Below are 14,395 nucleotides of genomic sequence, written 5' to 3' on the forward strand. Positions count from 1 at the left end.
GGAATCTAATCTCCCGAGAGTGTTTACTTGTTCTGTGTGCTGATGGACTGAGCGGCCTTTCTTCCTTCTGTAATTAGATATTAACGAAGTAGACCATAACCTATTCCTTGGTAAACTAGAAAAATGTGAGATAGACAACCTCACCACCAAATGAATATGTAACTGCCTGACAAACTGTACGCAATGGATAGTCCTTAATGGTACTACATCTAAATGGAGGGAAGTAAGCAGTGGGATACTACAAGGTTCTGTCTTAGGCCCAGTACTCTTCAATATCTTCATAAATGACTTAGATGAGAGAATAGAAGGGAAATTGATCAATTTGCAGATGACACTAAACATCCATGAATAGCCAACACCTTGGAAGACAAGCTCAGGATCCAAAAAGATCTTGACAGACTTGAACAATGGGCCCTATCCAACAACATGAAATTTAATGTGGAGAAAAGCAAGGTTTTACACCTTGTCAGGAAAAACCAAATGTACAAGTACAGATTGGCAAAACGTGTCTCAAAAACAATAACTGTGAGAGGGACCTTGGAGTTCTAGTGGACAATCACTTAAACATGAGCCAGCAGTGTGTGGCACCATCCAAAAAAGCTACTACAATCTTTGGTTGTATAAACAGAAGCATAGAATCAAAATCATATTATTATTAGTAAAGTGGTATTAGTACCGCTTTATAAATTCTTAGTAAGACGGGGTCAACTTATTTTCCAAAGCACCAGAAAGAAAGACAAGAAAAAATGGATGGAAACTAATGAAGGAGAGAAGCAACTTAGAACTAAGGAGAAACTTCCTAACAGTGAGGACAATTAACCAGTGGAACAGCTTGCCTTCAGAAGTTGTGGGTGCTTCATCACTGGAGGTCTTTAGGAAAAGACTGGACAGCCAGCTATCTGAAAAGATATAGGATCTCCTGCTTCAGCAGGGGGTTGGACTAGAAGACTGGCAAAGTCCCTTCCAGCTTTATTCTGATTGATTGATTGACTGATTGAAATCCAAGTTCTCATGATCTTTAAAACATAAATGTGTGATGGGTAATGGGGTGAAAATGGAAGTCCCTGCGGGGATCTAGTGCAGGGAAAAGGCCTGTGGTAACCCTGTCAGGAAGAAAGGCCTGTGGGGACTGGTGGAGAAAGAAAAGGAGGCTGAAGGCTGTTGAGACCCTGAGGGATGGGATGTGGAGCACAGGGTGTCTCAGGGGTGGAAAGCACGGGACTGGCTGTGCAAGGCTCCCAGGGACTCCCTTACCCCTGAGATACCCTGTGCTCTGCTTAATGACATATACACTTGTTTAACAACCATGTCTGGGAAAGTAGAGGGTAGAGGTTGCTTCGTGAGGCAATCTTGCTTAACAATCATTGCAACATGCAATTGTAATGGGTAGTGTCATTATAGACATAGGTCAAAGAGTACCTGTACATAGGTAGGAAAATTAATATGAAATTCAAGAAAACCATTCAACAGGTAGAGAGAGACAGATAAATAAAAATATATTGTTCTATTACAGTGGTGGCGAAGCTATGGCACGGGTGCCAGAGGTGGCACTCAGAGCCTTCTTTATGGGCACGCGCGCCGTCACCCCAGTTCTAGGCCTTCAGCTGGGTTTTATAAAACCTTTTCACTTTAGGCCTCCGCCGCCATGTGCAAAAAAAAAAAAAAAAGTTTCAATCAGTCAATTTCAACCTTGCAGGAAAAAAAAAATCTTGCAAAGTTGGAATTGATTGATTGAACTTTTAAATCCCACCCAGTCTGCCATTACCACTACAGCCATGCCCACCCAATTGGCCACGCCCACCCAATTGGCAATACCCACCCAATGGGCCACACCCACTTGGCACTCGACGATGCATAAATGGGTTTTGGGTTGCAGTTTGGGCACTCAGTCTCTAAAAGGTTTGCCATCACTGTTCTATTACTTACATATTCTTAATTAAAATGAAGATAGATTATTGTGATTGTGATGGCATAGTAGTACAGTATTTGGATACCAAATCTTCGGTTTCAAATTACAGCCTTGCTTTGATTGCCCAATGATTGCAAATGCTTATTACTCCACCTTGAACAATGTTCAAGAAAAAAAAAATGCAAATTTCAGTGGCAAATTTATTCACAAAAAGAAAAAAGCTATAGCTTTAAAACCTTTTTCATTCTTTCATTTTATTCTTAGTATTAAACCGTGCAAGCTTCAAAATTCTTTCAGTGTTGGTGTAAAAAGCACCTTGAATTTCATCAAAGCTCTGAACAAAGGTGTTTCTTTGAGTATCCTTAATGGAGTTAATTTTGCTTCCTGGCCAGATTACAAGAAAAAGTTTTTGAGATAGTGTATAATTGGATTCTGGATTGCAAGGACAAATTTCTTTCAAAAGTTGTGCCCAAGCATATTTGTAATCCAATTTTAATTTTTTTTCTTCTCATAAAAATATCCCTAAAGTTTCAGATAACAACAATTAGAGCATTCAATACTGTATAGAGTTGGAAGGGATTTTGATGGTCTTCTAGTCCAGCCCCCCCCCAACCCTATATCATTCTAGATAGTTGTCCAATCACGACTGCAAAGAGACTTCATTGCCTTCCTGAATATTTCAGGAGTATTTCAAGCAAATCAAAAATAGGATCTTGGTTGGGGTCTGAAATGTTATTGACTCCCCAATGAGATTGAAGGACTGAATGCTGTTGGGACAAGTCCTGCCATTCCTGTCGTGTTGCTCGATACACGGGAAGAAAATGAGAATGATGTTTCAATAGAATGATTCTATCCACAGAACATCCAACTCATCCTAGAGAAGTGGCTGGAGTGGGCTAGAGCCAACTTTGGAGGTGGTGACACATGTTCTCAAATGATGAGTTCAATGTGGGATGTGCCCAACATTGAATTTGTTTGCAGAAAGAATTGGCCATTCCAAGAGACGTCTCAGCAGATTCCTTTAAGTGACTTGGACAAAGAGCATCTGGCAAAGTTAAAGAGGACAGCATCCTCCAAGAATCTCGGAACCTGTATGCCTCTCCCATAGCGGTAGTCCGGAAGAAGAATGGGTCCCTGAGAATTCTGAATCAGTACACTATCCTCTGGATTGAAGACACTCTATATTGCTTATCGGGGGTGTAGTGGTTCAGTGTGCTGGACCTGAGAAATGGCTACTACCAGATTCCCTGAATCCAGATTATCAAGAGAAAACTGCTTTCATTTGCCCCTTGGGCTTCTATGAATTCAATTGGATGCCTCAAGGTCTATCAGGGGCCACAGAGACCTTTCAGTGACTTATGGAGTAGATAGTAGGGGATAGGAATCTGCTAAAGATGTTATTGTACCTAGACAATATCACTGTCTTTGGCGAGACTCTTGAATATCAGGGAGCGAGCTTCCTATAATCTCGGCTGTCCTTACCATTCTCTGTATGGACTTTCTATCCGAGGCACTGCTGCCACCAAACCAGACAGTGACGCAGTTTGTTAAAATGCTCTCAATCGTGCCTCTGTAAAAAGTGGCCGAGATAGAAGGAGAGAGATATGCTCTCCTCATCTGATGTAGGAAATGCAGATGTAGGTTTGCATGCTTCTCTAAGGATGATGTGTGGAGAGACCAATTCAGATTGTTAGTTATTTGCACCCCCAGATATTTAATACTGGTTTTTTTATTGAAATTTTTTATTTTTTAACATACAAACATTATAAAAATACAATAAAATTATAAAGTAAAATAAATTCATAAGCAACCATTGTCTATACTACCTTTACCCCCTCCCCTTACCCTCCCTCCCACCCTCACCCCCTCTCCCTTCACTTCCCAGAGCAGAATACAGGGTTAATAATAACAAAATTTATAATAATAAAAAAGAAAAGAAAAAAAAAAAGAAAAGAAAAGAAGAAAAGAAAAGAAGAAAAGAAAAAAAATGTCATAATTAACCTTTAACTCCATAACCTATAAAACAATTCTCTATAATATTTAATATTCATTCATAAAATAAATGAAACTTTTTAATTACATACTTTTTCTGAATATAATCTATCTATCTTCTCCATACAATAATATATCTTTCTTGTGTATGATCCTTTAAATAAGCAGAAATTTTTGCCATTTCTGCAAAACTAGATACTTTAAATATCCATTCTTCTAAAGTAGGCAAAGAATCTTTCTTCCAGTATAAACCTACTAATAACCTTGCTGCAGTTAATAAATTCAACATCAAAGTAGTTTCTTTTTCATTTAAGTCAACGAAAATACCAAGTAAAAATAATTGAGGAGTAAACTTTATCTTTCTTCTAAAAATCTTTTGAATGTTCCACCAAATCATAATCCAAAAAGCCTTTACTTTTTTGCAATTCCACCAAATATGAAAGTATGTCGCATCATTATTGCCACATCTCCAACATTTGGGCTGTATATTGGAATACATACAAGATAATTTTTTAGGATCTAATTGTCATCTATAAAACATTTTATAAAAATTTTCTCTCAAATTTTGAGCTTGTGTAAATTTAACATTTCTTGTCCAAATTATCTCCCATAAATCCAATGAGATCGGTTCCTGTATATTCTGAGCCCATTTAATCATACAATCTTTAACCAATTCTGTTTCCGAGTCTAACTCTAATAAGACATTGTATATTCTTTTTATATGAGCCGGACTTTGATTTTTAATCTGAATAACCAATTGTCTATCTTCTAATGTTATTCCCTCTTTCTTATCTACAGTCCATCTGTCCACTATTTGTAAATATTGAAACCATGGCTGTAGAATATTTTCCTGCCTTAATACATCTAGGGATTTCAAATGCCAATTCGAACCAGAGCAAATTAACAATTCTTTATACGAGATTTTATCAAAATTTGTCCCCTTAGAAGTTCCCTTAATTGCATGTCTGGGAATCCCCCAGATATGTATTTTATAATTTAATCTATAATAATACTTTTTCCAAACACGAAGTAAGGCATTCCTCAAAATATGTGATTTAAAAGTCCGATCGACTTTCTTATTAAAAATTAAATATGCATGCCAACCATATATTAAATCCCAACCTTCCAGAAAAAGAATATCCATATTTGTTAAGTTAAGCCAATCACATAACCAAGTTAAGGCGGCTGCATCATAATATAATTTCAAATTAGGTGCCTTAAGTCCCCCTCTTTCTCGAGCATCCTGTAATATCTTAAACTTAACCCTTGGTTTCTTCCCGGTCCATATAAAATCATTGATACCCTTTTGCCATTCCTCCAAATTTGCCTTTTTTTTAAGAATAGGTATCATCTGAAACAAGAAAAGAAACTTGGTAGAACATTCATTTTTACAGCTGAAATTCTCCCCAACAATGACAATTGCATTTTTTTCCAGTCTCTTAAGTCCTTTTGAACTTTTGCCCATAATGGTTAATAATTGTTCTTATACAATTTTCCATTTGAAGCAGTTAAATATACTCCCAAATATTTAACCTTTTTTACCATCTGAAAACCTGTGGCTTTAATCAAACTTTCCCTGTCCTTAACTGACATATTCTTAGATAATATCTTGGTCTTATAGTTATTAACTTTAAAACCAGAAACATTCCCATACTGTGTTATAAGTTCTAATAAACCATCAATCGCTTGGTTCGGTTGTTCCAAAATTAAAACCAAATCATCCGCGAATGCCCGCAATTTATACTCATTCTTCCTTATCTTTACACCCTTGATTAACTTTGATTCTCGAATCTGAATCAATAAAATTTCCAATGTTAAAACAAATAACAATGGGGATAATGGACATCCTTGTCTTGTCCCTTTTTGAATATTAAAATTCTCAGTCAGTCCCCCATTTACAACAATTTGTGCAGATTGCTGCTGATATATAGATTTAAGTGCATGTAAAAAATTATCCCCCAAATTCATTTTCTCTACCAATAAAAATAAAAATTGCCAGTCTAATTGATCAAAAGCTTTTTCAGCATCCAAAAAGATAAAAGCCACAGGAATCTGGTTATTCTTATCCAAGTACTCAATTAAATTAATAATTTGTCTAACATTATGTTTCATATATCTCCCTGTTATAAATCCTGCTTGATCACTATCAATCAAATCTTTCATAACCTGCATTAGTCTATTTGCCAGAATTTTTGTAAAAATCTTATAATCAACATTTAATAATGAAATTGGCCTATAATTCTTAGGCTCTGTAAGATCCTGATCTTCCTTCGGAATCAATGATATAAAAGCTCTTTTCCAAGAAGGAGGAACTTGCATATCCAACAAAATACTGTTAAAGAGTTCCTTTAATGGCCCTATCATTTCTTTAGATAAAATCTTATAATACCTCGAAGTCAATCCATCTGTTCCAGGAGACTTTCCAACCTTTAACTGCTTAATAGCTAAACCAATTTCCTCCACAGTAATTAAGCTATTCATCCCATTTTGTTGTTCCTCTGAGAGGAACTGTTGACCACCTCTACAGCTGCATCTTTGATACTGAATGGAGTATGACTATGCCGTCTCTTTCTGAAATCTACAATGATCTCCTTTGTTTTATCAACTTTAGTTAAGAATACTTGGGTTGTTGCTGCTAGTTCATCCCTTCCCAAAACATTTACATCAAACGTGAGATTTAGCCGAAGTTTAGAGTTGTACGCAACCTATACTTTCAAATGATATCAGAAGCCTTATTCATTTCATGAGGTTTCTCCCTACACCAGAAGCTCAGGATGTATCTTTTGCACTGCCAATTAGAGGTGCTGTCAAACAAGTGGCTGGAACCCCTTCAGTTCTATACCAGAATGAAATTTTGATTTATATCATTAGGTGGCTTGGTTAGGGCTGATTGTATTTTGCATATTTTGCAAAACTACAGTTCCTCTGCCCAAAATTCTTTGGTCCACCAAAGAGTTCACCAATGATCTATATGTACAGTGGACATCTTTTGTCAGTGAAATAATATTTGTTCTACAGCATTTCCTACCAATGGGGTCTGTGGATGTGTCAAAGGATATGTCAGACATCTCCTTCCCCACTGTCTTATTGAAATACCACCTCCTCCATGTTATGGCCATATATCAATCTGTGTAGGGTATGTATTTTTGGTCTCAGTTTCCTAGGCTTAGCTAAGGTTAATGGGTCTTCTTCCAGAGGTATAGTAGCTCAGGGGTTTCTGGGGCTGGTGGCTTATTCTGCTCTAGATGCTACATGGATGCTCACAGTCCTCTCTTGTGACATTTTCCCATTCTCAAGCATGAAGCACAAACTTGAGGACTTCTTTTTTTTATTAAAAAGTTTTATAAGTTTTACAAAAAGAACAAAACAATACAAAAACAAAAAACAACATATACAAAGAAAAAATTAAACATTACACAACAAAACCCCCCTTCCCCAACCCCCACCCAAACACCCCCCCTTCCCCCCCTGAGCTTCCCAGAGCAGAATATAGGCTTAATTAAAAAACAATTAAAAATTATGTTTATAAAAAAAGGAAAATATGACATTAAAATATATATGTATATATATAAAAATAAAAATTATGAAAAGGCTATATAATATTTTTTTATATCCAGTTTAAATTGTATAAATTTTATCCACTTATCCCAAACAGCAAGAAATTTCTCTTGCGTTTGTTCCTTTAAAAAAGCCGAAATCTTTGCCATTTCCGCCAAATAAGACACTTTAAGAAACCACTCTTGCAAGGTAGGCAAAGATTCCTTCTTCCAATATTGCCCTACTAACAGCCTTGCGGCTGTAATCAAATTTAACATCAATATAACCTCCTTTGTATCACAATCAGTAACTATACCCAACAAAAATAATTGCGGAGTAAATTTTACCCTCCTTCTAAAAATTCTCTGGATATTCCACCATATCTTAATCCAAAATGCTTTTATCTCTCTGCACGACCACCAAATATGATAATAAGTAGCGTCCATACAACCACATCTCCAACATTTAGGTTGTAAGTCAGGGTACATAAGAGACATTTTTTGTGGATCAAGGTGCCATCTATAAAACATTTTATAAAAATTCTCCCTTAAGTTCTGTGCTTGTGTAAATTTGACATTTCTCACCCAGATGGTTTCCCAGGTGTCCAATGGAACTGGCTCACCAAAGTTCTGCGCCCATCTGATCATACAATCTTTAATTAGTTCCGTTTCTGAATCCAATTCAACTAAAACCCCATAAATCCTCTTAATGTGGGTTTGTCTTTGATCCTTCACTTGCTTAATAAAATTTTCATCTTCTCTAAGAAAACCCACCTTACAATCCACCTTCCATCTATCTACTAGTTGCCTATATTGGAACCAAGAATAAATAATATTTTCTTGTGCTAACTCTTCCCGTGATTTAAACTGCCAGTTTTGTCCATCCCATCTAAGTAGCTGTCTATAAGACACCATATCCATTTTAGCACCTCTTTTTATTCCTTCTATCGCATGCCAAGGTATAGCCCATAATGGTACTTTAAAATCACTTTTATAATATTTTCTCCAAATCCTAAGTAAAGAAATTCTTAAAATATGAGCTTTAAAGACCCAATCCATTTTTTTATTAAATATTAAATAGGCATGCCACCCAAAAAGTAAATCCCATCCCTCTAGATGGAGTATCTCAGGATTTGTCAAATTTACCCAATCACTAATTAGTGTTAGAACCACCGCATCATAGTATAATTTCAGATTCGGTACCTTGAGTCCACCCCTCTCACGGAAGTCTTGCATAATTTTAAACTTAACCCTTGGCTTTTTCCCTGCCCAAATGAATTTATTAAGGCCTTTCTGCCATTCACTTAAATTAATCTCATTCTTCAAAATCGGTAACATTTGAAACAAAAAGAGAAACTTGGGTAGAATATTCATTTTTATCACTGCAGTTCTTCCCATGAGGGATAATTGCAACTTCTCCCAATTCTTCAAGTCTTTCTGTACCCTAACCCACAACCTTTCATAGTTATTTTTAAATAGTTTTGCTTATTTGCTCCCTGGCTTATTAGAAACAGATAACATCACCCCCAAATATTTTACCTTATTAACAATTTCAAAACCCGTCAAATTAACCAAAGTCTGCTTCTCCTGACTAGTCATATTTTTAGATAGAATTTTAGTCTTATTAACATTAATCTTGAAACCCGAGACCAAACCATAATAATGAATCAGTTGTAATAACTTTACTACAGAATAAGTAGGTTGCGACAAAGTAACCACCAAGTCATCTGCAAAAGCTCTTAACTTGTATTCTTTTTTGTTAACTTCTATTCCTTTAATTTCCTGCGACTCTCGAATTTTGATCAACAATATTTCCAATGTTAAAACAAACAACAACGGTGATAGTGGACATCCTTGCCTAGTACCTTTCTCTATTGTAAAAACCTCTGACAAACCTCCATTAACAATAAGTTGTGCCGTTTGTTTTTGATATATTACCGTAAGGGCTTGTACTATCTTTTCACCAAAATTCATCTCTTCCATTACTCTTAACATAAAATGCCAATTCAGTTGATCAAAAGCTTTTTCAGCATCTAAAAATATCAGCCCTGCAGGAACTTGGTTGTTCTTATCTAAGTATTCTAATAAATTGATAATTTGTCTAACATTATTTTTCATATACCTTCCAGTTATAAACCCAGATTGATCTTTATGCACAAGGTAATGCACAACCCTCATAAGCCTATTTACTAAAATTTTTACAGATATCTTATAATCCACATTTAAAAGAGATATAGGCCTATAATTCTTTGGTAAGGTAAGATCTTGATCCTCCTTTGGAATCAATGATATAAAAGCACTACGCCATGAAGGAGGAATCTCTAGACCCTGTAAAATATCATTAAAAAGATCACCTAATGGTTGAATCATCTCCTCCATTAGAGCTTTATAATAAACAGCAGTTAACCCATCCGTACCCGGTGCTTTCCCTGGTTTCAATTGTTGAATTGCTAACGCAATCTCCTCCTTAGTAATTAAGCCATTAATTTCCTGTTTCTGATCCTCTGTCAGTTTGGGGAAACTAGCCTCACTTAAATATTTATTTATATCTAAGATTTGCACATCGGTAGATTTATATAATTTTTGGTAATAGTCCAAAAAAGATTTCTTAATCAATTCCTTCTGAGAGACTAATTTACCCTTATAATTTATTTTATCTATTATTCTCTGTCTCTGTTTCTTTCTTAACTGATAAGCCAACCATCTCCCTGGCTTATTAGCATTACAAAATGTATTTTGTTTCATAAACAATAAGTTAGTTGCAGCTTGATCTGCTAACAACATATTAAATTGTGTTCTTAACAACTTTACAGATTCTTTGATGCTTTCATCAGAAGGATTTAAGATCAAAGACTTTTCTTTTAATTTAATTTCATCTTCCAATTCTTTACGTTTCTGAATCTGCTTTTGCTTATGAGTTTATTCATTTTTATCAAGATCCCACGCATAAATGCTTTACCTGCATCCCATACCATTGACATTGAAGTCCCCTTATACATATTTAAAGCAAAATAATCCTTTAAACACTCCTTTAACTTTTGAACATTCTTTTCTTGTCTGAATAGGTTTTCATTCACCCTCCAGGATCTTCTTTCCTCTTTTTCTTGAATCAGCTCCATCCAAACTGGACTATGATCCGTCAACGACCTAGGAAAAATCTTTACATTCTTTACTCTATTATATAAGTCCGTTGTAATAAAAAAAAAGTCAATTCTTGAGAAGGATTGGTGTCTATCTGAAAAAAAAGTGAAATCTCTCTCCTCTTGATTACATTCCCGCCAATAATCCCTTAGTTCCCAGTCCTCTTTCATGTCAAAAAAGGCTTTAGGTAATTTTGCCTGTTTAAAAAAAGGAAAAGAACCTTTCTTATCCCTTTGTATATCTAAGACACCGTTCCAATCACCCATTAGTACCACGGATCTATAGTCCAACAAAGTTATTTTTTGATGTAACAACCTATAAAATTGTTCCTGTTGCTGATTTGGTGCATAAAGTCCCACTATAAGTACTTTCTTACCATATAAGCCAAGTTCAATCATCACATATCTTCCTTGGGGATCTGATTCTACCAGACAAGCTGGTAAATTTTGCTTCACATAGATAACAACTCCCCCCTTTTTCCCAGGAGCAGAAGATACAAAATGAGATCCCAGACGAGCATTAACTAAATATTTCTGATCCTTAAGTAAAATATGAGTTTCCTGTAAACAAATAACATCATTATTATGTTGCTTCAAATAGTAAAAGATTTTTTTCCTTTTCTGAGGAGAATTCAATCCATTAACATTCCAGGTCAGAAACTTTGCCATCTTCCTTGGCCAGGAGCCCGGAGAAGACTCCTTCGAGATCTGCCATTGCTGCATGTGTTGCAGAACTCTTGGGTCTTGCTCCTCCCACCGGCGATGAAACACTTTCAGAAGAAGATTCTTTGGCCTCTTTCTTGCGTTGCTCCTTCTCCTTACGTCTATAAGCTGCACGGGTCATTCTCTGCTCTTTAACCTCCGTTTGACGTTGCCATTCAGCTTGCAGCATCCCAGCAGAGACCAGACCTAATGCCTCAGATTGCTGCCCCAGCTCTTTGCCACTCAAGGATTTCTGAACAGATGAAGCTGAGCCTGCACCCAGGACCGTATTATAAAACTCTCTAGCTTTATCAACCGTATTCAATCTATAACGCGTCCCCGCATGGCTCAGAACAATACCCATCGGGATCTCCCATCTAAATGGCATCGATCTGGCTTTAAGCTCATTAACTAGAAAAGAAAAATCTTTCCTATTTCTTAAGATTTTGGATGGGATTTCCTTTAAAATAATAATATCTTGGGAAGCAATCTGGAATCTCTTATTATAAAAGGCTTGTACAATTTCATTGCGCAGAGACTTCTTTGTAAAATAAATCACCACATCTCTAGGCAAATTCTTCTGCTTCGCAATCCAAGAGTTGACTCTATAAATTTTTTCCACTTCTCTGCGTAATTCTCCTTTATCCATATTCAGAGCAATAGCTAAGTCAGTAAGCACCATCTCCATCAGGTCTTGATTCATGTCTTCCTTAAGGCCTCTAATCCTCAAGGCATACTCCATCTGTCTGTACTGAAACATAAGAATATCTTCTTGTGAAGTCTCCACCTTCCTTTTCACATCTTGAAATTTCACATCAAAAGAATCAACTTTATCTTCCACTTCCTCTAGTCTCGAATCCAGCTTCACCACCACCGTAGCCAAGCCTGATACAGCTGCAACTATATCTTGCCGCAAGATGGTATTATTATCTTCTAATAAGTTCTTTATCCCATTTATCTCTTCTTTAATTTCAGATTTAATCTGTATGACAAATTGCTTCATTTCATCTCTCATTTGAAACATAGCATCTCCCATTATGCCTTTAATCTCTTGTACTGACAGACCTGGCAAAGGAGGGGAGGGTGGTGGCTGAGTCGGTGGTACATGTTTAGATTGTTGTTGTGATTGTGCAGTAAGAGTTATAGGAGAAGAGACCACCTTAGATGTTATAGAAGGCGGCTGTCTCTTTGAAGCCATTTTATATGACACAGTTCTCACTTCCCTTCTCCCCAAATAAAGGGGAGGGGGAAGAAAAAAAAAGATTTTTTTTTAAAAAGACAGCAAAAGCACTATAATCCTTAAAAATCCAAGGAAAAAAGAGAAAAAAAAATCAAAAGAGAAATCCAGTACCAGAAACAAAAAAAAACCAAAAGCAAAATCATTAAAGTCCAGTTCTTTAAAAACAAAAAAGAAACAAAGGGGAAAAAAAACTCCGACACTTTCAAAACGCCATCTTATTTCCTCTCTCCGTATCAACAAAAGAAAGAACAAAGGAGAGATAACCAAAACTAAATAAAAGAAAAAAATAAAACCCTAAACTATATAAAAGAATCCTTTATGCCGCTCTGTCCGTTTTTAAAAATTACTCACCAGGACGCTATATTCACGGAGATAGAGGCGGCGGTTTCTTTTGCTTCCAAGAAGCAAAAACAGCTGGGAGGCGGAGATCAGCAGGAGCTCCGAGGGAACACTCCTTTCAGCCCCTCTAGGAATGAATCCAGAGGGGGTTCAGGGGTTCTACCTCTACTCCTGCGTTCTCTATCCCTTCCCTTTGCCCGGGAAGGGAATTCCGAACCGCGGGCCAGCTGATACGCGCTGCGCTCCGCGATTCTGACACCTTCCCAGCTGGACGGCTACAAGGTAGCCGCCATCGCCGTCGCCCTGTACCGGAAGCTAAACTTGGGGACTTCTGATCTAAGCATCCCAATCCAGTATTTGTGTCAGATAGTCACTTCCAGTTCATATAATCCTCTTCCTCATTGCTGTCCCCTTCCTCATCTGGCATGGTTGGAGGGGGACTGTGTATAGGTCACTGGACCCCTCCTTGTCAGATGACGTTCCACAGGTGGTAGTATAGGCTGCTAGGGAACTCGTACTGCCTCATTGAGAGGTAAGAGATGATTTTGGTGCCACATCTGCAGTGGCCCATTCTCCCATTTGGGCATATCTGGTACACCGGCAGCCTAGCCAGTTTCTCACAATGTAGAGCTGGGGAACTCTACCAATCAGCTTGTTTATGCATGCCCAGATTCTTCAGCAACACTCAATTGCCTGGCTGCAATTCCTGAATTCATATCTGTACAAATAGTCTTTCCACTTATCAACCGCTGCTCAGTTCAATGCCAAGAATTCTAGTTGACTGGGGAGAGGCCCCTGCTGACATAGGCAACTAGCCTCAAATATCCATCATGTTCTTGATACAATACCCCTTCAAGGCCATCAAGGCTAACATTGACATGTAACTTATAGAGCCAGTTTGGGTCTGCAAAAGCCAAAACAGGGGCATAGGTCAGGCTTTTGTTGGTCGAAGGCCAGATCACACTACTCTATCTGCTCGAATTGAGTCCAGGTACTTCCTGGGTCCCTTATCCTGCGTCACGGTTTGGTGGCAGCAGTACCTCAGATAGAAAGTCCATACAGAGAATGGTAAGGACAGCCGAGATCATAGAAAGCTCGCTCCCTGGTATTCAGGATGCTGCTTATAAGTGCCATGTGCTAAGAGCTCAAAGCATTGTTAGAGACCCCACACATCCACTTTATGGTCCGTTTCTATTGCTCTCCTCTGGGAGGAGGTTTCAAAGTATTTCTAGCAGGACTACCAGATTCTGTAATATCTTTGTTCCCCACGCCAGCCATCTGTTAAATTCTGAAGATTAGTTTTTCTCGCCATGCATACATATATATGCATAGCGAGAAAAACTAATATAACCCAAACAAGACAGTTGTTTCTCTGTGTCATATAGTATATGTGAGTACATGCATAATTCTGTATTTATTTATTTTTGTCATATTTATGTACAGTGTTTTTTTTGTAAAAAAAAAAAAAAGTGCCAGAACTCACACCCAGCTCCAGTCGAAAGCCCTTTATGGAGCAGTGGGTGAAGCAGCCTTAGGG

General features: G+C 37.3%; 1 protein-coding gene across 1 annotated transcript in view; it reads right to left on the bottom strand.

Moving 5' to 3' along the window:
* LOC120305051 overlaps positions 1 to 14,395 on the bottom strand; it is a 32,352-nt gene that overhangs the window by 16,869 nt on the left and 1,088 nt on the right. The window lies entirely within an intron of this gene.

The sequence above is a fragment of the Crotalus tigris genome, unplaced genomic scaffold, assembly GCF_016545835.1.
Source record: "Crotalus tigris isolate CLP2741 ecotype Arizona unplaced genomic scaffold, ASM1654583v1 scf7180000017666.379230911805:20528666, whole genome shotgun sequence".
Taxonomy (NCBI): Eukaryota; Metazoa; Chordata; class Lepidosauria; order Squamata; family Viperidae; genus Crotalus; species Crotalus tigris.